This window comes from Macaca mulatta, chromosome 15 (assembly GCF_049350105.2).
Source record: "Macaca mulatta isolate MMU2019108-1 chromosome 15, T2T-MMU8v2.0, whole genome shotgun sequence".
NCBI lineage: Eukaryota > Metazoa > Chordata > Mammalia > Primates > Cercopithecidae > Macaca > Macaca mulatta.
Genome location: NC_133420.1, coordinates 99,622,415 through 99,647,125, shown reverse-complemented (window position 1 = coordinate 99,647,125; position 24,711 = coordinate 99,622,415). Strand labels below are relative to the sequence as shown.

The following is a 24,711-nucleotide window of genomic DNA, read 5'->3' as shown; positions in this document are numbered from 1 at the left end:
ATCTGGCAAGAGCAAGCCCCAGTGACCTACCTCCATTAAAAGTTCAATCCAGAAGAGTGAATCTGACAGCTCCAGACTTCTGGCCTCAGAGCTCTTGATTAATTTGTGTGCCCAGAGTCTGAGGTGAAAGCAAGAGCGGGATTTCCTGGGTGGCTGTTGGAGGTGCATTTGGCGGCCATTACTGCCCTTCCAGCTTCTTCACTCAGTTATGCTGAGCTGAGGTTTGTCACACTTTGCATAAGCGAACTCAATGAATACTTAAACAGCCTTATTCCCATTTTACACGTGAAGAAAGTGAGGCACAGGATGGTGAAGTGGCTTTCCCAAGTTTGCACAACTAGCGGTTGGTGACATCCGATTGGAGCTGAGGTCTGTGTTGCTCTAAAGCTCGAGTCTTTTCCACTCGGGTTTTGTCTCTCATCTCCTTGAGGGCACTGCCTGCTCTGCGCCGCCGGGACTGGGCGGGAGGTGGCCATTGGGGTTTCATGCAGAGGGTCAGAGATTTGGTGAGTGAATGTGGACTGTCCCTGCTTTGGCTGCAGAAATATCTTTCCTCATTCTTGATCACCTTCATCTTTTTGAATCCCAGGTACAGGCTGAGAAGTGTCTACAGGTGACGTGCAGAGTACACCAGGATAGAATTCCAATCCAACTTGGTCACAAAATGCATGTGCTTTTATGCCAGGTTATTGGACATGTGTCTAGAGGTATAGAGTGACTTCGCTGCTCTTTAATTGTCTTCTTTGCCGTGCCTTCTCTTTTCATTCCTCCAGCTCTGTCTTCCTGCTTGCGGTGGAGCCGAAAGTCTCAGTGTAACCCTGTTCCCTAGACAGGTCTGTGGTATCTTCTTGGCCTTGATACTGAGGACTGGTTTAGAATCTGGTTTGTACTGTCCAACCTTCCAGTTTGGGAAGATAAGTCACAGGACACCGTCTTCCAAGCAGCAAGAGTAGCCCCTGGGATAAAGTTGCTGACATCTCTGTCGGGCCTCAGGGTCCTGGGACTCATGTGAGTGCAGGAGGCTCCATGTCTTTGGAGGCCGCATCAGACAGATTCTAGCCTCAAATGAATGAAACCTCTGGGTTTGATCTTACATAACTACTCTTAATACTTACTTAAAAAAAAAAAAGACCTGGCAAGGACTATAAATGTTTTATTTTAAAATAACATTTCTTAGATATATTTTTGTAGGGGGGAGGGCACAAATAGACTTCGAATATATTACATATTCATTGCAGAACCTTTAGGAAAAAAAGAAAAGCAGACACAAGAAAAATAAATATTTTCTATAATCCCAACAACATGAATAATATTTTAAAATATGCATAGGCTTTTATTCTTTATAGACCTATCTATATTCACTTTTCTTTATACAAATGGAAATATATTGCATTTACTGTTGTATTACCTGACAGTAGTCTAGTTAACAGCCGATTCTCTCCATTCTGGTTTGTAAGCCAACCCTAATTTTGCTGAGACATAGGACAGCCATGCGCTATGGGGAAAGCTGGGACCTTCTCCAGCCTGAGGGAATGAAACTTAATTGGTCTGGGTCATTCTTAATCATTCCTCTCACCTTGTCGGTGATTGACTTGGGAGTAAGCATGTGACATTATTCTGGCCAAAAAGACATCAGGGAAGTCCGTAGGGAACTTCTAGGAAAAGTTTCTTTGCTCTTTAAAAAAAATGACTTGTAGAAAGAAACTTCCCTTTTCAAATCAGGGTATTGTCTGAATGTATCTTAAACAATGGCAACCAATTTGCAAACATGGCTGATGAGGGAGCAAGCCTGATGAGCAAGCTCAGAACCAGGACTGCTGTTCCTTTGTTAAGCTTCTGAATTAATCAATGCTGCAACCATTCCCAACCTGTACATCTTGATAGATGGTAAAATAAATAGCTATATTGTGTATGCTGTTTAAATTTTTCTGTTACTTACAGTCAAAAGCAACTTATCTAACAGAATTTCTCTTGTCATTAGATATTCCTTTTTTCATAATAGAAAATATTTTATTTTGAAAGGTTTAGTCACTGGGTCTACAACAGTTTTCCATATAAGGAAAATACAGTATTAAGTTATCTGTAATTGTCTTACATATTGAACACTTAATGAATGCATACAAGTAACCAATTATATGTGTGCAGAGACCAGCATCAAGGAAATATTCATTCATAGATACATGTTTTCTAAAAAATATATATTTTAAGTTCTTGACGATCTTCCGCTATCATTTTTGCTATGTTATCTGAAAAGCCATCCAGATCTGTAGTAAAAGATCTTGTTAGCTACATAACTAAAGAAGTACTTCCCCAAGGAAGCTGGCACCATCATACCAGGACTTACAACATTTAGCTTTTTTTTTTTGAGACAGAGTCTCGCTCTGTCTCCAGGCTGGAGTGCAGTGGTACAATCTCGGCTCACTGCAAACTCTGCCTCGTTGGTTCAAGCGATTCTCCTGCCTCAGCCTTCTGAGTAGCTGGGATTACAAGCGTGCATCACCACATCCAGCTAATTTTTGTATTTTTAGTAGAGACGGAGTTTCACCACATTGGCCAGGATGGTTTCCATCTCTTGACCTCATGATCCGTCCGCCTCATCCTCCCAAAAGTGCTGGGATTACAGGCGTGAGCCACCACATGCGGCCAACACTTATCTTTCAACATGACTATACCATTAAAATTTTTAAAATATTTCTCAGAATTGTATTCTTCAGTCTTTTCCATAATATAGTACATGGAAATTGCTAATAGCATTAAATTAATATTAATAAAACCTAATTCTATCTAAATCTTTTTCTCATAAGAAAAAACATTACTTTAAAAAACAGACTTTTTGTTTCTTCTAAAAGAGGAAGTACTATATGGACTGTTCAATTGCAATGCCAAATACTTCCAGAACCACCATAGGACTAGCAAGCTATTTCTATCGCTTTGATAAATTCCTTTCCTGCTCCAATTTCTCCATGTTCTTGCTTTCTTGTGTCAAAATATCTGCCCTTAATTTGTTAAAATGAATGTGAGGGAAAAAATCTGATAAACTGGGGTAATAAAATTTTTTTTGCATGGACTTTTGTGATCACAAAATGACTGGGCAATTTATAGCTTCAGGGCTAACACTGAGGTTGGGAACAAGAAAAGTACAACCACAATAAAATACAGCTATCTATTAGAAGAACTGCAGAAAGACATCTTTGGCCATGTAGGTTCTGGGCCCTCTGGAAATAAGTCAGTTGTATTGCCAACATGACAAAGACAATAGCAATGTTCAGGATGAGGAACAACCTGGTGTAGGAAACAGATAGTGATGACGCCCTGCTATGAGTGGTTGTCACCATCCATGCCTGTCCAACCCGGCCTTTCATCAAACCCCCGTTTTTATGTTTCTCATATGTTACATCTGCAAAATCTAAAAGGTTTTTCTTCATCTTCATCTATGGGTAGTTCTTTCTGTGCCAGAATCTGAGCTTTCTGTCTAATCTTTTTCTCACTGACCTCAATCTGTGCAAAAGTATCAGGAACAGTATCCACAAATTTAGAGCGTTCGCCTGCCCTTCAGTTTTTCTTTGACTTGCTTTGCTGCTGCTGTTGCTGTGTTATGGCAGAAATCCTGTTGATGGCCTCCTCAGCCTGTTTCTTATCTGAAAATGTCAGCAGGCGGTCAGCAGTCTTCCTAGAGCTAGCTGGTTCCAGACTCGGGACAGTGTCTGCTTCTCTAGCAGCTGAAACACTGGCTTAAAATGCTGCAGGTTCTGTTCCACAACAGCAGCATAGTCCTTCACCTGAGGGACAATGCTGCTCTTGATGGCTGAATTCCAGTCAAACAGAATTTTGTGACAATCAGCAATGACCTGTGCAAAGGCAGACTGTCCTGTGGCCTCACCTGTCCACAGGTATGTTGCGTAGGCATGTTTGCTGGTGGCTACGAACACATCCAGTTGCTGAGAGTCTCCGTGGATGGTGAACCTCTGAGCATCTATAGATGACCCTATGAAGAAGTAAGCTACCCTGGCGATGGAACTTCAGAGGTGCATGGTGACATTCACATAGTTTGTCCCATTGTAGGGATAGCCCCGAGGATATGTCACTAAGGCAAATGTTGCTTTCTTGCTGTAGCCAGTATTGTCCATCCAGTACTTTTTATAGAGACCATCTCTCTGCCTGATGAAAGCCCCATGGACACCATCTACCACAGTCTCCTCAAAAGGAACATCCACATTGTGGAAGAAGCTCACTTTTGTCTCCAGGGGACTCTTCTCTCCCAGGTGTATTTGGTCTACAAGGAGAAGCAGCTGTGGACGTAGGAGGATCAGATTCCTCTGAACATTCTTCAGGTTGAACTGGGAGTTATAAGCTCCCACACCTTCTCCTTAGATGAAAACCACCCCATTTTTCTCCTCTGCTGCAACCACTCTCCCCTGGCAGCTAGCTGCTAGGTCATGCTGGTATTTAGACCATTTTGATGAGCAGTCTTCTGTGACCTGACCCTTCCAGGGAGAAAAGCAGCTCTTTGACACAGCTGTGGAAAACGTCAAAACATTGTTGAAGAAGGTATACTTTGACCCGTACAGAGCCTCCATAATTAATGAAAGGCACACAATTGGGAGCAAAACTAAATGAGTTTTGATCATAGTATTCATGCCCTGCATTAAAATCTCTCCATCCTTTGATCCAATCTTTGTATTTGTTTCTGTGGACAATGTCACATATTGCATGTCCCCCTAGTTTTCCAGACTTGAAGGAGAGGAAAGATTTATTGATTTCAGGTGGTAGTGCACTTCCATAAGTCACGACACCCAGTCTTCAAAATAATGCAGTGTGGGGGTGCCAAAGTCTGGAGAAGGAACTGATTTCAAGCTGGCATCATACCAGAGAAATTCTGTGTGCAGAGTGCACCAGTGCTGCCCTTTGGACGGTGTTCCTGGATCTTCCGCCACATGGTTCCTTCTGATTTGGTCAGCTAGCCAGTTACCACTGCCGTTACTCATGACAAATTTATCAAGGAACACTAATTGGCTTTCTGGACCATAAAATCAGTTGTAATTTGAGTCTACAGTAGCCACAGTCCTTTGAAACTCTGGCAGGATGGTTCTATACATAAATGCAAAGTGTTGTTTAAGCCACGGATGGCCAATATGGTTGATGTCAAAGTGCCTCTGGATGAGTAACATGTATTGGAAGAGTGATCTAGTGGTGTAGCTGCCATACGCAACTCCTTCATAGAGGGAGCCATCCATCACCTCCCTGAGCAAGACCAGAGATTTCTTCACGATGGTCAGAACTTGTCTGGTTCATAAGTAGGCTTCTCGAAGATATCCTTGATTCATCAGGACTAGGCATGAGCAAAGCCATTCAGTTGGTGGGCTGATGACTGTACAGGTATTGAAATCCCCATCCTCTCCTGTATGAAGTTTCATACATATACTCCGAGGCACTGGCAATCACTTCAAGAAACTTCTCCTGTTGTATCTTGCTCAGGTAGTTGTACGAGAAGTTGTCATAAGCAGTGGCAAAACCAACCAGGGAGTGAGCAAGCAGGACCTCATCCCAAGGAGCATCTTTCACCAACCAGCTAGGCTGCGCTGCCATCCTCTCCATGTAGACTTTGGCCATGTCTCAGGCTTCAGTGTTCTCAGGATATAGCATACAGAACATTGCCAAGGCACCCAAGTTGTTTCCATAGATTTCATTCTAGCGGGCACTGTAGTCCTTGGGATCCCAGGGAGGGAGGTATTCCCAGGGACTGGACAGCATCGTGTGCACAGCCTCCATGAGGTGGGCTGCAATGTGCTCATGTGGGCTGGCTACCCTGAGCTGCAGCTCCGCCACCTCTGACCTGGAGAAGTACAGCATGGGGTGGCTGCCATAGTTGGCATTGGTGAAGGGAATCATGACTTCTGGGTTCTTGTCGGTGACATAGGCTGACACAACACAAAGCTAATATATGAAAAACACACTGGGAGCACCCACGTGTGTGAGTCCTCATCGTGGCATCAGATCTCCAAATCTCCAAGCCAACCAAACCATCTTCACAGGATCCGCTCCCCACCGAGGCTACATCCTCTCCGGCGTCGCCTCCACAGCCTCCAGAGCCCACTCTTGGGCCCCCTCACTCCAGGGCCCCCGGGCTCCCAGCCCCATCAGAGCCACGCCCTCGCGCCATGGGTGTTGGTGGACACTGGAGCGGGGATGCGCTGCTGCAGCCTCGGGCTAACATCGTATCTAATAATATCATTAGATACTATTATACAATATTATTTTAGATGGTCTTGTACTATTCTTTTTACTCACATACCATAATTCACGTAAATTCAAATAAATTTTGCCACTTCTTTTTTGTTGTTGTTTTAGATTCCCATGTTCCTGCTATTATAGCATTTCTGAAGTGGCACACTTGTGCTCTTTTCTTATGTCCTTAGTTTAAATTCTGGGTTAAATGTTATGCACAATTTTAAGGCTTTTTGTGCATATTCTAAGTTTGCTAGAAGTTGTTATTAATGTCTTTTGTTCTAACATTTAAAAATCTTTCCAGTTAAGGTCCTAGCCTCTCTCTCTCTCTCTCTCTCTTTTTTTAAACAGTGATGTCAATCACTATTAAAAGATTCATTGACAAAAAATACTATTCCTGCAAGTGTGAACTTAGTTCCTAAAATGAGTTCTGCTTAAGTAAAGTATGTCTTGTAATAAACTTTAACATTGTATGTGCTTCAATCACATTACACTGAGTTCAGATGATTAGAATCTTATGATGTTAGATTCCAGGGCCAAGTAAGGTTATATGTTGGGGCTGATGGTTCTTAACTCTGGCTATATGTTTGGAATCACCTGGGGAACTTAAAGAAAACTGTCTTTAATGGTGCATGACTGATGTACAATAAACTACACATATAAAAGGTGTACGATTTGCTAAGTTTTAATATGTATATATACCCATGGAATAATCCCTACAATCAAGATAAGAAGCGGTATTCCATCACCTCCAAATTGCAGGGTTCACCATCCTCGGTTGCCAGATAGTCAGTGTCTTAAAGCCCATTGTTTCATATACTTTGTCTGCTTTTCTTTTTTTTTTTTTTTTGGTTGACTCAGGTAGGAGGGAAAATCCACTCCCTGATACTCCATCTTAGACCAAAGCAGATGTTTTCCATCTGAGGAGCTTTTAAAAAATACTCTCTAGGCTCCACCCAAGACCAAATGAATTGTAATATTTGGGGGACGGCCTTTTGTATTAAAGTATAATTTATATGCAATAAAATTCATCTTCTTTAGCGTACAGTTTTGTAAATTTTGCCACATGCATACAGTCATGTAACTATTACAATCCATATGGAACAGGTGCATGCCTTCTCCCAAATTCTTTTATGCTCCTTTGTAGTCAAACTGTCCTCGCACCCGTAGCTCTTGGCAGGTGTTGATATGTTTTCTTTTCCTATAGTCTTGTCTTTTCCAGAATGACAGGGGAATGAAATCATGCAGTATGTAGTTTTTCAGTGTGGGCTTCTTTCACTTAGCATAATGCATTTGAGATTCATCAGTTTGGTTGATACAGTGTGTCCATAGTTCATTTTTATTGCTGAGTTTTACTCCATATAGATGTGCTACAATTTGTTTTTCTATTTCCCTGTTGAAGAACATAGCCTTAAAAAGCTTCCCCAGGTGATTCTAATGTACCTCTGAAGTTGAGAATCACTGGGCTAGATAAAACTGCTCAATAGTCTATTAAGGTAAATATTAGGCTCTTCCCTTGTGGCCTGTCTCCTTCAAATCACATCATCCTGTATCTGTAGCCTCCTCTGCCTTATCAAGTAACTCATGATCTAATGTGTCCCCCGTCAACCCAGACTCACCTCTTAACAGCCTATCCCTTGGAAACATTTGCTCGTCCACCCCATGTGCCAGTCTCCCGCCTGCTCATTTGCATGCACTCATCAGAAGGCAGATCTCTCATATCCAGTTTCTCAGAAGATCCCTCTTAGATTTCTAAGATGACAGCATCCAATTGATAATTAATGTTAATGCTTTAATGGTATACTAGGATTCTCCAGAGAAACAGAATCGTACATGTGTGTGTATGTATACACATGTATTTATGACAAGAGTTGGCTCACATAATTATGGAGGCTGAGTACTTCCACGATTTGACATCTGCAAGCTAGACAACCAGAAAAGCTGGTGGTATAAGTTTAGTCTGAATCAGTTTGAATCAAAAGGCCTGAGAACCAGGGTATGGTTAGTGGAAGTCCCAGTCTGTGTCCAGAGGCCAGAGAACCAGGAACACTGATGTCCAATGACGGGAGAATATGAATGTCCCAGCTTAAGAAGAGAGCAAATTTGTCTTTTCCCCCACATTTTTGTTCTATTTGGACCCTCCATGGACTAGATGATGCCCAACCACATTGGTGAAGATAATCTTCTCTATTCAGTTTACTAATTCAAATGCTAAACTCTTCCAGAAACACCCTCACAGACACACACAAAAATAACATTTTACCAACTATCCTGGCATCCCTTAGCCCAGTGAAGTTGACACATAAAGTTAACCATAAAAAATGGGTAATGTTGGCTGGGTGCGGTGGCTCACACCTGTAATCCAAGCACTTTGGGAGGCCGAGGTAGGTGGATCACCTGAGGTCAGGAGTTCAAGACCAGCCTGACCAACGTGGTGAAATCTCGTCTCTACTAAAAGAATACAATTAGCCGGGTGTTGTGGTGCACACCTCTGGTCCCAGCTACTCAAGGGGGCTGAGGCAGGAGATTCGCTTGAACCTGGGAAGCAGAGGCTGCAGTGAGCCAAGATTGAACCGTTGCACTGCAGCCTGGGTGACAGAGCGAGACTCCATCTCAAAAAAAAAAAAAAGGGTAATGTGACAGAGGTTAATATCAATCTGGGTTTCTTGGAAACACTCAAAAAGTATAGCATGGAGATGCAGATCCTCTCAAATCCTCTCTTCAGTTTTAGCTGTATATAATCCTGAAGCTAGACTAGTTGTAATCTAAAAGGATGATTATTTTTAAAAATTAAAATACACGCACACAAAGTTCAACAGTAGATGAAAGAGTTAAAAGACCCTCCCCACCCTGTAGCACCAGTTCCAAACTCAGAAGTAACAACTGTGTATAGTTTTCTAGTATCTCTCCAGGAAATCTTTCATGCGTATATCAGTATACAAAAATAGATCTATACTTTATCTTTTAAAAATTATTTATCTATACAAGAAGGATTTTACTGTGCAGAATGTTCTGTGCCTTGATTTTTTTCCCTTAACATATTATGGAACTCCTTTCACATTGTACCTACCTCATTTTTATTTTTCAGTGTGTCACATGAATATACCATAATTTATTTAACAAGCTTACTGCTAATAGAATTTAAATTGTTTCCTTTTTCTGATTTTGGTATTACAGTGTTCCAATGAATACAGTGCTTGTACACAAAGCTCAGAAGTATGTCTGCAAGATATCTGAAAGGTGAATTCCTAACAGTGGACTCTTTGGGTCACAGGGACTATATATTTACATGTTTTAAAGCTACAGCCAAGTTTGAAAAGTGACACTTTTTAGAATCCAGTTTTTGTTTTAGAATAGTTTTAAATTTATGGAGCATTTCAAAGATAGCAGATCCAGTTCTTATACACACTTCATGCAGTTTCCCCTGTTATTAATATCTTACATTATTAGTATAGTACATTTGTCACAACTAATGAACCAATATTTATACACTGTTACTAGTTGAAGTCCATACTTTCTTCAGAGCTCCTTAGTGTTGACCTAATGCACGGTTTCTGTCCCAGGATCCCAGCCATGATATCACATTACATTTGGCCATCCTTGTCTCCCTAGGCTCCTCTAACTGTGACAGTTGCCACTTTCCTTGGTTTTGATGACCTTGACATTTTTGTTTCTGTTTTTGTTTTGACAGAGTTTTGCTCTTGTTAGCCAGGCTGGAGTGCAATGGCATGATCTCAGTTCACTGCAACCTCCGCCTCCCGGGTTCACATGATTCTCCTGCCTCAGCCTCCCGAGTAGCTGGGATTACAGGCATGCACCACCCTGCCCAGCTAATTTTGTATTTTTAGAAGAGACAGGGTTTCTCCATATTGGTCAGGCTGGTCTCGAACTCCTGACCTCAGGTGATCTGCCCGCCTCAGCCTCCCAAAGTACTGGGATTATAGGCGTGAGCCACCGTGCCCAGTCTGACCTTGACAGTTTTGAGAAGTACTAGTTGAGTATTTTGTATCATGTCCCTCTACTGTGGCTTATCAAATGTTTTCCTGCTAGATTGGGAATATGGGTTTTGGGAGGACGGCCACAGAGGGAAAATGCCATTCTCACCACATCTTATCAGGGACATGTACTGTCAACATGACTGATCACTGTTGATGTTGACCTTGGTCACCTGGATGAGGTAATGTCTGTCAGGTCTTTCCATGCTAAGATTCCCTTTTTTCTGTTCTTTCCATATTGTATGCTTTGGAAGAAAGTCACCATTTGCAGCCCACACTTAAGGGATAGAGAGCTCTGCCCCACTCCTTGAGGGGAAAGTATTATTTGGATTTTGTTGTATGAGAGGTTTAATTATTCTTGCCTGTTTCAAAGGAAGGCGCTCTGAGGGGATTCCAGGTATATGGGATATATCCTGGAGATGATCCCATAGATTATAGAGAGAGATTTGTTATTCTTTTTCACAACTGTATAGCACTGTATTGAGTATATTTGTCTAGCTTCATCAAACAATTTTTTATACTTCGGCATTTGGGTCTTTCCAGTCTTTTGCCATTATGAATAGAGCTGCAATGAACAATAGTTTCCACATACACCTTTTTTGCCTTTGTATTTTTGCAGTGTAACTTTGGGATAGATTTCTACAAGTGTGTTTACTAGGTCAAAGGGTGAAGGAGTGTGCAGAAGATGCTACAAGATCCCTCCTGTAATGTTTCTAATGTTTGGCATTTCCTCCAGCAACGTATGAGAATGCCAGTTTCCCCATAACCTTGCCATAAAGCATTTTGCTAAACATTAATATTCTTGTTCATCTGGTAGGTAAAAAATGTTATCCCCAAAGAGTTTCAATTTGCATTTTCCTAATTCTGAGTAAAGTTGAACATCTTATAATAATAAGTTTACAAACCACTGATAATTCTTATCTGGTCTGTCTACCTGTTACTCCTTCCACTCCCCCCCAACTTTTCTATAGGATTATTGGTTTTTTCTTCTCTATTTTTAGTATTTCTTTACATATTAGGAACATTAACCTTTTGTGACATAATTTTCAAAATGTCCCCGTTTGTCAAATGCCTTCTAACTTTGCAGTGGTGTCTTATTGCCATGGAAAGTTTCAAAAAATAAAATGTATCCATATTTTCTGGCTTAACTTCTAGAAGTAGACTGAAAAATCTTGGCTCTAAATGATTTCACCACCTCTCTCAGCAGGAGGTCCTATGAGCATCATTTGTTATCCATCAGTCCTTTTTGCAGATACTTTTGGCGCAGATACTTGGATGCACCTACTGTGCATCAGGAGTTGCACCTGGTTCCTTCCCTCAAGCTGATTATGGCATACAGAAGGAGGGAAAAATGAGAAAACACACATGGATGGTCCAGTGTGATAAGTCCTGCAATGGAGACAAAATGTTAAGGGGCAGGCATTTATGGTGGGGTGACAGTTGGGACAGGATGAGGGAAGGCTTTGCAGAAAAGCTGATATTCAATTGCGGTTTTGAAGAGTAAATGGTGTGAGCCCAACAAAGGGCATTCCAGGCAGAGGGCACAGGCCATGTGTGCAAAGGCATGAGGAGTGTGCCATGTGGGAAACTACCTTGATGTAATGGCAGCCTCACAGAACACTACCAGGCAAGCTCTCTTAAAAACAGGGAATAGAAAGCCTCCCAGAACAAATAAAATACTTGAATGAGTTGGTCTGTTGATTCCATTTAAAACACATAGTGAGAAACAAGGAGACATGTGGAGTAGGCTAATACACTTAGAGAAAGATCTCAGTGGATGGAAGATCCCACTGTCTGCACCCTGTGCTAGCAACATTCTAACTGTGGAAAATAATAACCATGATACATAAAGCATATTATAGTGCTTTCAAAGGTTATCTTGTTTAGTTCTCACAAAAGCCCTAGGAAGGAGTCACTCTTATTCCCATCTTCCAGCTTCATTGTTCTGGCTCCAGGTCCATCTCTCTTTTTACATATTGCAGTGGGGATGAAATGGTCTTCACCTCCTCGAGTTCTTTAAAAAGATTAATGGCCCTAGCCCTACAAACAGTGTCCAGAGATGGGTAGATGGGCACATGTGAAGTGAAAAGGGAAGAATTCTACCTCCTTCCCCAAGGCATGAGGGCAGCCTCACAGAATGCCAGTGACTATATCCAAAGAAATTCTCCATCCATTTGCCAACTTTCCCTCACTCCTTAAAGTCCTCTTTATAAGCCAGAGGTGATTGGTCAGCTGAGATGAGTACAACTGGATTATTCAGCCCCCTCCTTTGCTTGGGTGGTTCAGGACTTCAATTTGGAATGTGAAAGTGGCTGCCAGCTATTGGTCCAAGCCCAAACTGAGAGCGAAGATTTCCAGTGCAACAGCCTGTTTCAGCCTTCCTGAGTTCTGTAGACAGGCTTGCTGGATTACACATGGAGGCTTCCATCCATTTTGGAAGTTGGCTTACTTCAGTCTCTTCTCTGTGCTTGTAACTAAAGTCAGTGCTTCTCAAAGCATGGTCTCTGGACCATATCAGCATTACCTAGAAACTTTTTGTTGTTGTTGAGGTAAAATTCACATGACATACAATCAAAGTGAACAATCCACTCATGTTTAGTACATTCTCAGTGTTATGCAACCATCCCCTCTATCTAGTTGCAAAATATTTTCATTACTCCAAAAGGAAAGCCTATCCACATTAAGTAGTCAGTCCCTGTTCCCCCCTCACCTTGGCCTCTGGAAACCATGAATCTACTTTTCGTCTCTACGGATTTGCCTATTCTAGGTGTTTCATGTAAATTGAATCATATAATCTATGACTTTACATACGTGGCTTCTTTCACTTAGCGTAATGTTTTGGAGGTTCATCCATGTTGTAGCATGTGTTAATACTTCATCCTTTTTTTAATGGTTCTAGGAACTTTTTAGAAATGCAGATTTCCTGCCTTACGCAGACCTAGTGAATAAGAAACTCTCAGAGGTGTGTGGGGGCAGCAATTTGTGTTGTTGTAAGTCTCTTGGTGATTCAGATGCATGCTAGAGTTTAGGAACCACTGACTTAGGGGATGCCAGTCTCTGATGTTTAACTCAGAAGGAAGTTGTTGTCTTCCTAAATTCAGTATATTATGATTCAGTTGAAGACCCATAGTTGATGTAGGCATTTTAAAAACAAAACATATTTTCATTTTTCTTGATGTAAGAGAGAGCTCTCAGGATCTGGCAAATTCATTTTTTGTCTTAAAATACATATATGTCAAAAACTACAGGGCTTCCTTTTGAAATAATTCCAAATGATTTTGAATCTCTCCATGTTAACTTTACCCTTTTCCATTTTGTTTCTATCCTATGTTGGGAATGGCTGGTTGCTTCTCAAACATCTCCAGATGTGCTTTCCATTACCCAAGCTGTGCATTACAGGTGGCTGCAAACAGGACCATCCCAGTGGACTCCTTCCTTCCCTCCCTCCTCATGCTGTAAATGGCATGCCTAGACCCAAGAGACCACTTACAAGGCTTGAAGTTGCGGTCAAACCTAGAGGAATTTTTATAATTTGTCCCCCCAATTCCAAATTTTATCTCTGGCATTTCCCCCTCATCCTGGCTTGTGTAGTAATTTGTGTTTTAGGAAGAGAAGTTGTCTTGGATGAAATGGGAACCTGTAGGAGAAAATGCAAGGAACTGGAGTCAAATGATCTGGATTCAAGCGCTGACTTGCTTCATGTACTTGTTTATCCAACAAACACAGTATTTACGAGTGCCGTGTAAACTGCATATTGGGTAAGAATACAGCAGTGAACAAGATAGACACTGTTCTCCTCCTTTTCAGTTTGGGGACTTTAAAGTCTAGAAGGAGAGTAAAACCAGCGAAGAGGTGATTTTACACTGTGTGATGATGCTGTGATGGGGGAGTGCCTGTCAAATATGCTACAGAGGATATGGAAAAAGTACTTACTCCAGTGATGATGGTGGGTGTCGGGGGAGTGGGAGCCAAAGAAGGCTCCCAGGGAAAAGAGGTGACTACATTTAGACATGGAATGGCGAATAGAGTTAATTAGGGAAATTTGGGCTTAGGTGGGGCAGGAGTGGTTTTAATAGAAAGAGCATTCCAAGGAGAGAAAATGGTGTATACAGAGGGTGAGAGAAAGGACTTTTGTGGAAAAGGAGCTGAGAAGATTCTGAAGCGTTAGTTGTAATGTTGAGGGTGGGTCTGGTCAGATGTAGGGACAGCAAGAGCTGAGGCTCTGGAGCAAAGTCAGGGCCCAATGAGTCATTGCAGTCTTGTTAGAAATCACAGTGGAAATCCATGGGAAGGTTTAAAGCTGAGATGTGATTTGATCTTCTGTGTGTTTTAGTGGTCACTTGGGCTATGTAAGGGAGTAAGTTAGAGGGAATTAGAGAGGAGGTTGGAAGTTCAATGAAGAGGCCCTTGAAATCAGGACCTCTTGTACAGGAACAATCAGATTGCAAATGTGACACATTGTAGAATGATTTGAGAATGTGTATTAAGTCAGGGATGTGTATTCTCTGTGATTCAGAAATTCTATTCACAAGGAGCTCTGTACAAGATACCCATAACTATGTTCTTTGAAATTTAAAAAAATGGAAGCAATCTAAATGCCCATAAATGGGAGAATGGATAAAAAGGATACATAAAACATGGTATATTTATACAATGGGATGTTATATGGTAGTTAAGATGAATGAACCAGGCCTAGATTTAGCAAACTGAAAAACCTCAAAAACATAATGTCAGGCAAACAAGTGTGGTTTACATAATTATAAATACAATTTGACAGTATTTATCTGAAGTTTATAAGATAGCCGGGCAGGCTGGCTCACACCTGTAATTCCAGTACTTTGGGAGGCCGAGGCAGGCGGATCACCTAGGTCAGGATTTCAAGACCAGCCTGGCCAACATGGCAAAACCCCGTCTCTACTAAAAATACAAAAAATAGCGGGGTGCAGTGGCGCATGCCTGTAATCCCACCTACTTGGGAAGATGAAGTGGGACAATCGCTTGAACCAGGGAAGTGGAGGTTGCAGTGGGCCGAGATGGCACTATTGCACTGCAGCCTGGGCAAGAAGAGTGAAACTCTGTCTCAAAAAATAAAAATAATAAATAAATAAATAAGTAAATAAATAAATAAAAATAAAGTTTATAAGATAGACTATTATTTTGTGCACCATTAAGGCAGAAAAAATGCTGAGAATTAAACTCTGACAAAATGCTTTCTTGTCACTTATAATTCAACACTGATTTGACAATTTTTTAACCATATATTACTCTTATACATGCATGAAAGAGGAAAATATAAGTAACATAATCAATTAAGGTATTCTGTAAATTTTTCCACATTTAACATCTGACTTCTTAGAATTCTTTTCTGGTGCCTGTGTTTTTCGGCACAATAAAACCTCCATCCAAATTGAGTATTGGTAATAAAGCATTTCTGAAAGGAATCTATAAAAGAACAAAGTCATTGGCATTGTGCTCTCAAGCTATTTTTGCAGTTAGGTACAGCTAATCTACTTATGGTTTCTGCTTCTGGAATCTTGTTAAAACATTTCTGATTTGCCACCCCTTCTTCCTCTACCCTCTCTTCATAGCCATTTTGTTCCTCAAGGTAAGAACAGTACCCTGCCATTGTCTCCAGAATCTTTTCCCACACTTTCGACACCAATTCTGCAAGTTTGTTTCTCGTCCCTGTGATGTTGGAGAAGGTATGGCCATGGTGGTTACGATGCAGCGTCCATCTGGCTGACTGCTTTTGGAAGATGTCACCAATGATGACAACATCCTGATTTCAGAGAGATGAAAATGTGAAAAAACAAATGTGCCTTAGAAACAATGAAATATGGTAGTTGTAATTGATGGATAAAAACATATGTGGAAAAAAGGCCAGGCACGGTGGCTCACGCCTGTAATCCTAGCACTTTGGGAGGCCAAAGCAGGCAGATCACTTGAGGTTAGGAGATTGAGACCAGCCTAGCCAACATGGTGAAACTTTGTCCCTACTAAAAATACAAAAAGTAGTCGGGCTTGGTGGTTCACATCTATAATCCCTGCTATTCAGCAGGCTGAGGCACAAAAATCAATTGAACCTGGGAGGTGGAGGCTGCAGTAAGCCGAGATTGTGCCACTGCACTCCAGCCTAGGCGATAGAGCAAGACTCTGTCTTAAAACAAACAAACAAACAAAAACAAACAAAACAAAAAACAACTCAACAACAACAACAAAACATATGTGGAAAATGTGTAACTTTATGCATGGACATGATAGACACCAAATCCAAGATGGCTATTATCCTAGAGAAAGCAGTTATGTGGAAATGAAGGCTATGTGATTGGTAACTGATGTTCAGGAAGCTTCAGTGAATTGCAAATATCCTATTTCTTAAGCGAGGTGGAAGATACATGGGTAAGTATTATTTTTCTATATTTGTTGTAGGACTGAAATATTTCAAAACAAAAAAAGGAAATTGCCGCATGAGTGCAATTCTATTAATTAGCTGTGTGACTCTGAAGAACCTGTGCAAACTTAGCCTTCTACTCTACATTTTAAAGATAGTATACCTCTCCTTCCTGCCTCAGAGGAATTTTGAGTTGTTTTGAGGCTCAAATAGCAAATGCTTGTGAACACCTTTGTTCAACTGTTCAACTGTAAAGCATGACGTAGAAAGATTATGAAGATTGTCATCTCACAAGCTAACCAAACTTCTTACTAAGGGTGTGTTACCTTCAAATGGTGATGTCTATTTCACTACCGCCTTGAATTGGGGCCAGCTTTGTGATTTGCTTTGATCAATAGAGTGTGACAAAAGTGACACAGCAAGTTCCAGAATCTAGATGTTGATGTTAATATACCTTTGATTATAACATTTTAAAAATCCTGAGTCACCACCATGCTATTAAGAAGCCTAGTCTAGCTTATTGAAACATAAGCAGTCACATGAAGAACCATGGAGTCCAGCCACCAGCCAGAACCAAGGGCTAGACATGAGTGAGGCCATCTTGGACCCTCCAGCCCCACCGACCCTCCAGCTAAATGTTGCAAACTAACAGAACTCCCCAGCCAACCTGCAGAATCATGAGAGATAATAAATTGCCATTGTTTTTAGGCCGTTTTAGGCTAGTTTGTGTTGCAGCAAAGTCTACCTGAAACTAGAAGCCTTTGAGAGTTATCCTGATCCATGACTTACATTTTGGTATGATCTATTTTGCAGACCACATGACACTGCTATCACTATATTGTATTTAAACAGTAAGTATTAAGCACCTACTGTGTGTAGGTTACTGACTAGGTGCTATGAAGACTACAAAGAGGCACCATCAATAGCTTACTTACAGCACTCAGAGGACCTCTAATCTCATTAAGAAGACAATATGTATACTATGTAAAGTTAAATAAGAATAAACTAACCTGAAAAATCCAAGCTCTCCAGAGAAAAGCTAAGAAGTATGAAGTTCTTAGTATGCAGCTGAACCTATGACCCGGTTCATTTAATTTTCACAATAACCCTCCAAGGTAGGCACAATGAGCATTCCCATTTTACACATAAGAACACTGTGGCTAAGTCGCCCAGGGTCACACAGCCTGGGTCCCGGCAGCCTGCCTATAGCCCATGTGCTTTAGCTGTGAACTAAATAAATGAGAGCCAGAGCCGAGAGTATGAGGAGACAGATGATCTGGGGCTAGGAAATGGTCAAGAAGCCCTTGGGGGAGGTGAGACCTCAGCCAGCCTTGGAGGGTGGGTAGGAGTTGGGATGAAATTAAGGTGGGGGGTTCCAGGGGGAGGTCGTGGCATGCGCGCTGTGGAAAGAGTGGGGAATCACATGGAGCATTGGAGGACCCACGAGCGGGACACCCTCTGGATCAGGATCAGCCTCCCCTCAACCCAGAAGTGGCCCTGACTGTCCTTACTGGCTGCTTGCCTCCCAAGGAGACCCTCACTGCCTGACAGAGGGGATGCCTGGGGAGGGGGCTGGGAGGAGCTTGGGAAAAAGCAGAAGATGTCAGTGTCACTGGATGGACTATAAGACAGAGCCAGAAAATGGGTGGGTCCACTAGAGATTCTCCCCATCAGCTGGGTGGGAGGGAGTAGTGATCTAGCAGGAGCTATCTTCCAGATGCCCTGGGGAGCCCCTTGTCCCCATCTCCATTGGCCAGGACAGCACAGAGGCCAGAATAGTATTGAGGCTGAAGAGAGCAGAGGGCAAGTTGCTAGGCCTGAGGACAGCTGCATTTGCACCAGTGGCAGGGGTGGGGCCTGCAGAGGAGTTGCTCCTCGTGGCCCTGCATGTGATGGGGCCTAGGTCACCTTATCTTGCCATCCTACACCACCATCAACAAACCTTGTCTATGGCTCTAGAGCAAGCTTGTCCAATCCATCGCCCACAGGCCGCATGTGGCCCAGGCCGCATGTGGCCCACAATTTGTATTGTGCTCCAATACAAATTTGTAAACTTTCTTAAAACATGAGATTTTTTTTGTGATTTTTTTTTTCCAGCTCATCAGCTATCATTAGTGTTCATGTATTTTATATGTGTCCCAAGACAATTCATCTTCTTTCAGTATGGCCCAGGGAAGCCAAAAGATTGGACACCCCAAGAGGAAATGGTGTGCTCAGATATGCTTTTGAAATTTACACTACTTAATAATCTCTGAATCATCATGAAATATGTTAGTATGAGGCCAGTTCTTGTTTATTGTATGTATTTTTGGCCAAACTATGTTACTCAACCTTATAAATGCCCACTGCATCAGTGGGGTTGCTGGTTGTTTGCAGAGGTGGTCGCTGTTCCTGGAAAGGATTCAGACTGCACCATAGGAAAAGCCGGGAACCACATGAGGCACCATCTGGCTTCATTACTCCTTCCTTGAAACACTGCAGAGCTCATGTCCTGTTGGGCTTCAGGAAAGTCTCCAAACAAAGGGGCATTTTAAGTGGCCTGGAAGGATGAAGATGTTACCAGGTGAGGCCAGAAGGAGGAGGCACACCAGGTGGTGGAGGCAAATTCAGCAAAAGCCTGGGACCCACCACACACAGAGGATGATCAAGGATGAGGAAGAGGTCTAGGCAGGTTAAGGTTGGGAGGTGAGAAATAGAATACGCTGGGACAGAGAAGATGGTTGGAGTGGTGCTGTGAGGGAGGACCCTGACCACGGACAGTTTGGAGTCACGGCATTTCATTCCAAAAGCAAAACAAAGAAGTTCAAGATTAGGTGAAAGCAGAAATTCCACCTGACCAGTTCTTTATTCAGTCTTGAGAATCTAGGGTAAGAACAGATGGATAGAAATCGTATCATTATGAGAACATCCCGTTTAAAAAGATCAGAAGGCAGCCAGGTGCAGTGGCTCACGCCTGTAATCCCAGCACTTTGGGAGGCCGAGGCAGGTAGATCACCTGAGGTTGGGAGTTCAAGACAAGCCTGGCCAACATGGTGAAACCCCATCTCTACTAAAAATACAAAAATTAGTTAGGCATGGTGGTGTATGCCTGTAGTCCCAGCTACTCGGGAGTCTGAGGCAGGAAAGAATCATTTGAACCTGGGAGGCAGAGGTTGCATTGTGAGCTGAGATTGCGCCATCGCACTCCAGCCTCGGTGACAAGAGTGAAACTCTCAACAAAAAAAAAAAAAAAAAAAATCAGAAGGCTCTACCTAAACAAACCCTTGAAATGCAAAAGATATAAAGTCCATGTAGTGGATGGCAAGATGGTTGAATAGGAAGAGCTTGGGTCTGCAGCTCCCAGCAAGATCAATGCAGAAGGCGGGCGATTTCTACATTTCCAACTGAGGTACCCGGCTCATCTCATTGGGACAGGTTAGACAGTGGGTGCAGCCCATGGAGGGTGAGCCGAAGCAGGGTGGGGCATCGCCTCACCTGGGAAGGGCAAGGGGTTGGGGAACTCCCTCCCCTAGCCAAGGGAAGCCGTGAGGGACTGTGCCGTGAGGGACTGTGCCATGAGGGATGGTGCATCCTGGCCCAGACACTACACTTTTCCCGCAGTCTTCACAACCCACAAACCAGGAGATTCCCTCGGGTGCCTACACCACCAGGGCCCCAGATATCAAACACAAAACTGGGTGGCTGTTTGGGCAGGCACCGAGCTAGCTGCAGGAGTTTTCTTTTTCATACCCCAGTGGCACCTGGAACACCAGAGAGACAGAACTGTTCACTCCCCTGGAGATGGAGCTGAAGCCAGGGAGCCAAGTGGTCTAGCTCAGTGGATCCCACCCCCATGGAGCCCAGCAAGCTAAAATCCAATGGCTTGAAATTCTCACTGTCAGCACAGCAGTCTGCAGTTGACCTGGTGTGGGGAAGGGTGTCCGCCATTACTGAGGCTTGAGTAGGTGATTTTCCCCTCACAGTGTAAACAAAGCTGCCAAGAAGTTTGAACTGGGCAGAGCCAACTGCAGCTTGGCAAAGCTGCTGTAGTCTCACTGCCTCTCTAGATTCCTCCTCTCTGGGCAGGGCATCTCTAAAAGAAAGGCAGTACCGCCAGTCAGAGGCTTACAGATAAAACTGCCATCTCCCTGGGACAGCGCACCTGGGGGAAGGGGTGGCTGTGGGTGCAGCTTCAGCAGACTTAAACGTTCCTGCCTGCTGGCTCTGAAGAGAGCAGTGGATCTCCCATCACAGTGCTCGAGCTCTGCTAAGGGACAGACTGCCTCCTCAAATGGGTCCCTGACCCCTGTGCCTCCTGGCTGGAAGAAACCTCCCAGCAGGGGTTGACAGACACCTCATACAGGAGATCTCTGGCTGGCATCTGGCAGGTGCCTCCCTGGGACAAAGCTTCCAGAGGAAGGAACAGGTAGCAATATTTGCTATTCTGCAGCCTCCATTGGTGATACCCAGGTAAACAAGGTCTGGAGTGGACCTCCAGCAAACTCCAGCAGACCTGCAGCAGAGGGGCCTGACTGTTAGAAGGAAAACTAACAAACAGAAAGGAATAGCATCAACATCAACAAAAAGGACGTCCACACAAAAACCCATCCGAAGGTCACCAACATCAAAGACCAAAGGTAGATAAATCCACAAACATGAGGAAAAACCAGTGCAAAAAGACTGAAAATTCCAAAAATAGAATGCCTCTTCTCCTCCAAAGGATAACAACTCCTCACCAGCAAGGGAACAAAACTGAATAGAGAATGAGTTTGATGAATTGCCAGAAGTAGGTTTCAGAAGGTGGGTAATAACAAACTGCTTCGAGCTAAAGGAGCATGTTCTAACCCAATGCAAGGAAGATAAGAACCTTGAAATAAAGGTTAGAGGAATTGCTAACTTGAATAACCAGTTTAGAGAAGAACATAAATGACCTGATGGAGCTGAAAAACGGCATGAGAACTTTGTGAAGCACATACAAGTATCAATAGTCGAATCAATCAAGCAGAAGAAAGGACATCAGAAATTGAAGATCAACTTAATGAAATAAAGCATGAAGACAAGATTAGAGAAAGAAGAATGAAAAGGAACAAACAAAGCCTCTAAGAAATATGGGACTATGTGAAAAGATCAAAACTATGTTTGATTGATGTACCTGAAAGTGACAGGGAGAATGGAAACAAGTTGGAAAACACTCTGCAAGATATTATCCAGGAGAATGTCCCCAACTTGGAAGCCAGGCCAACATTCAAACTCAGGAAATACAGAGAACACTACAAAGATACTCCTTGAGAAGAGCAACCCCAAGACACATAACTGTCAGATTCACCAAGGTTGAAATGAAGGAAAAAATGTTAAGGGCAGCCAGAGAGAAAGGTTGGGTTACCCACAAAGGGAAGCCTGTCAGACTAACAGTGGACCTTTCTGCAGAAACCCTACAAGCCAGAAGATAGTTGGGGCCAATGTTCAACATCCTTAAAGAAAAGAATTTTCAATCCAGAATTTCATATCCAGCCAAACTAAGCTTCATAAGTGAAGGAGAAATAAAATCCTTTACAGATAAGCAAATGCTGAGAGATTTTATCACCACCAGGCCTGCCTTACAAGAGCTTCTGAAGGAAGCACTAAATATGGAAAGAAAAAACTGGTACCAGTCACTGCAAAAACATACCAAATTGTAAAGACCATCGACACTGTGAAGAAAATGCATCAACTAACTGGCAAAAAACCCAGCTAGCATCATAACAACAGGGTCAAATTCACACATAACAATATTAACCTTAAATGTAAATGAGCTAAATGCCCCAATTAAAAGACACAGACTGGCAAATTGGATAAAGAGTCAAGACCCATTGGTGTGCTGTATTCAGGAGACCCATCTCATGTGCAAAAACACACATAGGCTCAAAATAAAGGGATGGGGGAATATCTACCAAGAAAATGGAAAGCAAAAAAAGAGCAGGGTTGCAATCCTGGTCTCTGATAAAACAGACTTTAAACCAACAAAGATCAAAAGAGACAAAGAAGGGCATTACATAATGGTAAAGGGATCAATGCAACAAAAAGAGCTAACTATCCTAAATATATATGCATCCACATAAAGGAGCACCCAGATTCATAAAGCAGTTCTGACAGAACTACAAGGAGACTTAGACTCTCACATAATAATAGTGGGAGACTTTAACACCCCACTGTCAATATTAGACAAATCAATGAGACAGAAAATTAACAAGGATATTCAGGACTTGAACTGAGCTCTGGACCAAGCAGACCTAATAGACATCTACAGAACTCTCCACCCAAGATCAACAGAATATAAATTCTTCTCAGCACCACATAACACTTACTCTAAAATTGACCACATAATTGGAAGTAAAATACTCCTCAACAAATGCAAAAGAACGGAATTCATAACAGTCTCTCAGACCACAGTGCAATCAAATTAGAATTCAGGATTAAGAAACACACTCAAAACTACATGGAAGCTGAACAACCTGCTCCTGAATGACTACTGGGTAAATAACAAAATTAAGGCAGAAATAAATAAGTTCTTTGAAACCAGTGAGAACAAAGACACAATGTACCAGAATCTCTGGGACACAGCTAAAGCAGTGTTTAGAGGGAAATTTATAGCACTAAATGCCCACAGAAGACAGCAGGAAAGATATAAAATCAACACCCTAATATCTAGTTAAAAGAACTAGAGAAGTGAGAGCAAACACACTCAAAAGCCAACAGAAGACAAGAAACAACTAAGATCAGAGCAGAACTGAAGGAGACAGAGACACGAAAAATGCTGCAAAAAGTCAATGAATCCAGGAGCTGATTTTTTGAAAAGATTAACAAAATAGATAGACTGCTAGCCAGACTAATGAAGAAGAAAAGAGAGAAGAATCAAATAGACAATAAAAAAAGAATCAAATAGACAATAAAACAATGATTTCTTTTCCCACAGAAATATAAACTACCATCAGAGAATACTATAAACACCTCTAGGCAAATAAACTAGAAAATCTAGAAGAAAGTGATAAATTACTAGACACATACACCCTCCTAAGACTAAACCAGGAAGAAGTCAAATCACTGAATAAATCAATAACAAGTTCTGAAATTGAGTCTGTAATTAATAGCCTACCAACCAATAAAAATCCAGGACCAGATGGATTCACAGCCGAATTCTACCAGAGGTACAAAGAGGAGATGGTACCATTCCTTCTGAAACTATTCTAAACAATAGAAATAGAGGGGCTCCTCCCTAACTCACTTTATGAGGCCAGCATCATCTTGATACCAAAACCTGGCAGAAATGCAACATAAAAAGAAAATTTCAGGCCAATATCCCTGATGAACATTGATATGAAAATCCTCAGTAAAACACTGGCAAACCGAATCCAGCAGCACATCATGAAGCTTATCCACAATGATCAAGTTGGCGTCATCCCTGGGATACAGGCCTGGTTCCACATACTCAAGTCACTAAATGTAATCCATCACATAAACAGAACTAATGACAAAAACTGCATGATTATCTCAATAGATGCAGAAAAGTCCTTTGATAAAATTCAGCACCCCTTCGTGCTAAAAACTGTCAATAAACTAGGTATTGATGGAATGTATCTCAAAATAATGAGAGCTATTTATGACAAACCCACAGCCAATATCATACTGAATGGGCAAAAGCTGGAAGCATTCCCTTTGAAAACTGGCACAAGAAAAGGACACCCTTTCTCACCACTCCTATTCAACATACTATTGAAAGTTCTGGCCAGAGGAATCAGGCAAGAGAAAGAGATGATGGTATTCAAATAGAAAGAGAGGAAGTCAGATTGTCTCTGTTTGTAGATGTCATGATTTTATATTTAGAAAACCTCATTATCTCAGCCCAAAATCTCCTTAAACTGATAAGCAACTTCAGCAAAATCTCAGGATACAAAATCAATGTGCAAAAATCACAAGCATTCCTAAACACCAATAATAGACAAACAGAGAGCCAAATCATGATTGATCTCCCATTTGCAATTGCTACGAAGAGAATAAAATACCTAGGAATACGACTTACTAGGGATGTGAAGGACCTCTTCAAGGAGAACTACAAACCACTGCTCAAGCAAATAAGAGACGACA

The 24,711-nt window shown here is 42.1% G+C and overlaps 2 pseudogenes; both read right to left on the bottom strand.

The window, feature by feature from the left end:
• Window positions 1–3,110: 3,110 nt before the first annotated feature.
• On the bottom strand, window positions 3,111–4,985 carry LOC698838 (dermatan-sulfate epimerase pseudogene; annotated as a pseudogene).
• A 303-nt stretch (window positions 4,986–5,288) lies between these two features.
• Window positions 5,289–6,968, bottom strand: LOC144334817 (dermatan-sulfate epimerase pseudogene; annotated as a pseudogene).
• Window positions 6,969–24,711: the final 17,743 nt, after the last annotated feature.